Source organism: Gekko japonicus, unplaced genomic scaffold, assembly GCF_001447785.1.
Source record: "Gekko japonicus isolate JY-2015 unplaced genomic scaffold, Gekko_japonicus_V1.1 scaffold10395, whole genome shotgun sequence".
Taxonomy (NCBI): Eukaryota; Metazoa; Chordata; class Lepidosauria; order Squamata; family Gekkonidae; genus Gekko; species Gekko japonicus.
This window is the reverse complement of record NW_015204700.1, coordinates 1-4,309: the sequence shown is the minus strand read 5'-3', so window position 1 is coordinate 4,309 and position 4,309 is coordinate 1. Positions and strand designations below refer to the sequence as shown.

General features: G+C 46.6%; 1 long non-coding RNA gene across 1 annotated transcript; it reads left to right on the top strand.

The window, feature by feature from the left end:
* The first annotated feature begins 557 nt into the window (after positions 1 to 557).
* LOC107125067 lies at positions 558 to 3,553 on the top strand. The gene is made up of 3 exons (XR_001483012.1): positions 558 to 627; positions 1,381 to 1,459; positions 3,483 to 3,553. It is a non-coding gene; the product is annotated as an uncharacterized LOC107125067 (long non-coding RNA).
* Positions 3,554 to 4,309: the final 756 nt, after the last annotated feature.

Here is a 4,309-nt window from a genome sequence, read left to right as displayed (position 1 = left end):
AGCAAGGGAAACTTTACCTTTACTTTACCAAGCCTGGAGTATGTGCCTTGGCCTGCTCTTCCGGTCATCTTCTGCAAGGGCAGAGGTGTGTCTATCCCCTCCCCTCCACCCACACACACAAATTCCAAGTTACTTGAAGATGAAGGAGGGGCACTTCTGCCCTCAGTGAAGCTGCAGCCAAGGCACTTCCTGCCATGGATCTTCCTTGCTCATTGCTCCAAACCCAGTTGGAGGCAACAGGAGAGGCCAGAACCGGCACTGCAAGCCTAATATGGCAACAACGATAACACTGGGAAGGATCTTGCTTAGCAAGGTGGCCGTTTCTCAGTCTGATGTCAGCAGTTGTGTGGTGTACGAACTGGAAGCTATCCTGTCATAAGGTTCAGGAATTACTACAACAGCAGGCCAGCCGGCTTTGCTCCTTTCACAGTCATTTGAGTGTTTAACTTTGGGCTGGATTCATTGCGCTTAGCAAGCAATCGAAAACCATGCTGTAGCTCCATGAGAATGAAGTCTAATGTATGGGGAGGACAATTTTCTGTTTTTTTTCCCCTTGCAGACTGGGAAGGAATGGACAGCGCCTGGGGAGTTTGGGAAGTTTAGGAGCCAAAAGTCGAAGCCAGTGAAGTGAGTGACTCGTGCATTGCTTAGCAGCCTGCCAATCTACTCATCGGATTCCCATGACTCACTATTTTAGGTGTCAGCCAATAGAGCCCCGTTTGCTCTATTTTTAACAAAAGTCTGCATGGCTTTTGCAGGTCTCTTATTAATCCTTCCCCTGCTCAGCCAGTTTGGTGACAGAAACATTTTCACCTTTGAAGGTCTTTTTAAAATGTCATTCTTAGAACATCGTGACTTCAAAACGTTTTGGAAATGCGACGACCTTTAAGGTGTCCCTTCATCTTTTTTATCAGTGGTGAGCAGAGCGCATGTGTTTTTAAGTATTCTGCTTAAGACAATTTCAGAGTGCCCCCTGGTGGTGTTGAGTGGTATTTCCTACAGGACAGCCGATTTCTCGGTCCCCCTCCTCTGATTATAAACTAGTTTATGCTGAGTTTTGCAATAAGCACAATTCGTGCAATCCAGCATTATTCGTGCATATATTGCAATTGTGACTTGACACCTCGCTCAGCTAAAGATTTGGATTTTCTTAATGTCTGGAGCTATTCCCCATGATAGCGTTATCAGAAGACCCAGAGCTTGCGCCTACACACTTTGGCATCTTCTTGGAAGAAATTCATCTCACCACTGACTAGAGAAATAGGATGTGGTCCACGTTTGACTGAATAATGGGTTGTAGCCCAGAGGACATAGTGTTAGACCTGGGTTCATCTCTCTCTCTCTCTCTCTCTCTCTCTCTCTCTCTCATCCTTCCCATAGGTTGTCAGCTGCGAACAGGTACTATTTTGAAGTGCTACACAAGCAAGATGACAAAGGGACAGATCATGTGGAAGTGGCAGTAAGTACTCATGACTAGCCATGGCCCATTTGTTTGGCTAGTTGTGTAGGGGCTTGGCTTCAGGACTGTTTTCCACACTGAGTTTCCTACAGAGAGGGTCTGAAGCATGTTCACTCTAATGTATGAAGTTAGATCCAGATGGGTAGCCATGTTAGTCTGTAGCAGTAGAAAAGAGTAAGAGTCCAGCAGCACCTGAAAGACTAACATACTTGTGGTAGAGTATGAGCTTTTGTGAGTCACTGCCCACTGCTTCAAATACAGAGAGCTTGGCATCTGAAGAAGTGAGCAGCGACTCATGGAAGCTCCTACCCTGCCACAACTTTTGTTAGTCTTTAAGGTGCTGCTGGACTCTGGCTCTTTTCTACTGCTAATGTATGAAGTTTGATGCTAGTTACTGTTTCCCTGTTGGGAATACATGGATGAAGAAGAAGAGAAGAAGAGATTGGATTTATACCCCGCCCTTCACTTGGAGTCTCAGAGCGGCTTACAAACTCCTTTCCCTTCCCCTCCCCACAACAGACACCCTGTGAGGTAGGTGGGGCTGAGAGAACTCTGACACAAACTGCTCTTTCAGGAACAGCTGTGCCAGAGCTTGTGACTGACCCAAGGTCATCCAGCCAGGTGCAAGCGGAGGAGTGGGGAATCGAATCCGGTTCTCCCAGATTAGAGTCTGCACACTTAACCACTACACTAAACTGGATAGAGCATGCACCAACAGTTTGATCTATGTGCTTAGCAATAAGGGGAAATAAATAGAAGCTTGCACCACGGATTGTAATGTAGGTTGCCCTTTCCTGCACTGAAACTGATCTCCTTAAAGACACAAAAAAAAGTGATTGTGTCCTAGGAGTTATTTTTGTTTGCTATTTGATGCCCTTTCCAGCCACTTGACCTTCACGGTGGATCCTGCTATACAAAGAGGTCTGTCTTCTTTTTCATAGTACATGAAAGAAGAACGGAAGTTAGGAAGGGATTCTTTGATTCTGCCAAGTGGGCCCGCACAGGTCAGCCTATCCAGAATCTTACTAACAGTGCAGGCCTAAACTTGCATAGCCTCATTGAGCTTAATGGGACATTCCCTCGTGCGTTTGTGTTAGGACTGTAGCATACCAGTACAGTACACTCTACAGATGTACTCTAGTCTGATTGAGAGCCAGTGTGGGGTAGTGGTTAGAGTTTCATATGAGGATCTGAGACAACCAGGCTTGAACCCTGACTCTGGCACAGACGTTCACTGGGTGACCTTGGGTCAGTTGCACCCCCTCAGCCCAGCCTACTTCACAGGGTTGTTGGGAGGATAAAATGGCGGAGAAGAGAACGATGTAACCTGCTTTGAGTCTCCATTGGGGAGAGTGGCAGGGTATGAATGAAGTAAATAAACAAATTACGTTTAGGATGGCGCTGTTACAGGGACAGCCTAAGCAGAAGTCTCGCCATTCTAAGGCCATTGACTTCAGTGGACACCAATGCCCCCTCCAAGCTGTGGAGTCTTGTGAGCAAAAATTCTCCTCTGTGAGCTACTGGCGTTAAAGTTGTGAGTGAGCAGTTTGGCTCCTGCATCAATTAGTTTTTTCTGGAGCCATCCTTCCTGAGCTAAGACAAAAATGTGTGAGCTGGAGGCTGAAAAATTGTGAGCTAGCTCACACTAACTCAGCTTAGAGGGAACACTGATGGACACAGAAGGCTGCAGCTGGGTTTAGGACAGCACTGTTGATCTCACGTTTTGCTGGTTCTTAGGGGCTGCAGTTCCAGAGTCTGGATGGGGATCACACACCTGAGAGGCCACAGTGCCTAAGTAGGGCCTCGCTGGTGGACCTCCTGACAGCACCTGGGTTTTGGGCACTGTGTGACACAGAGTGTTGGACTAGATGGGCCACTGGCCTGATCTAACATGGTTTCTGTTGTGTTTTATGTTCTTAGGGGCTGCGTTTACCTTGGGTTTGGGGTAGACAGCTCCCTGTCTTCTTTTCCGGCTGATGAAATTAATTAATCAACCTCGTTTGCCTCTGTATTGTTTTTTCAGTGGAGGCTGAATGACCCAGAAGCCACATTTGCGATTATCGACGCTCCGTCCCTCTCCCTTTTTGCTAGTGAGTGCTTCCCTCACAGTGTTAATCTCGCCATCTGAGCTTGTCTTTGTCATTTTCTCTAAAAGCAGCCTATCCCAGGCTCAGAAAGGAATGTGCATTTCTTCTGCATTTTCCATATAATATCTCCTTTGTTTTCTGGGTTGATGGGAGGAGCTGAATGTGAGAGAGAGACAAGGAAATGAGGAGGCTTGATAAGTGGGCTTTTGTTGTTCAGAGAATTTGAATTCAGCTTAGGTTGCCAGATCCATAAACGTGATCAGATTTTGGATCTCTGATGTCCGACTGTTCTCTGATACGTGGATACAAGGGACATCCATGGGATTCAAGCTGGGAAGGTCTACTCTGCAGACATAGACAGGATTCAAACCTGTCTTGCCACGGCTTCCTCCAAGAAACCCTGAGGCAGATTTCGAGAGAGCTTTTTTGGAGGCTCTTCAGTGGCTTTGGGGTTCTTGGGGTAGGAGTCTTTTGTGAATGTTATTTATAACATTTCTTTTTTTAAAGCTTGTTGGTTCTTGGGACAGGGGTCTTGTATGGGTGTCATTCATAACATTTCTGCTGGCTATTTTAATCATTTGATGTTTTAATCTTTCTGTGATTTGTGTGGTTTTTAATCTGTGACCCATCTCGGGACACCTGGAAGAAAGGTGGGCTTATAAATAGCTCCCACAAGAGTTGCCCCATTCTCCTCATGTTCCCAAGGGGGGAGGAGCCTCCGTGCCCTAGATCAGGTCTGGTGAGGCCCTATAAAGGGAGGGAG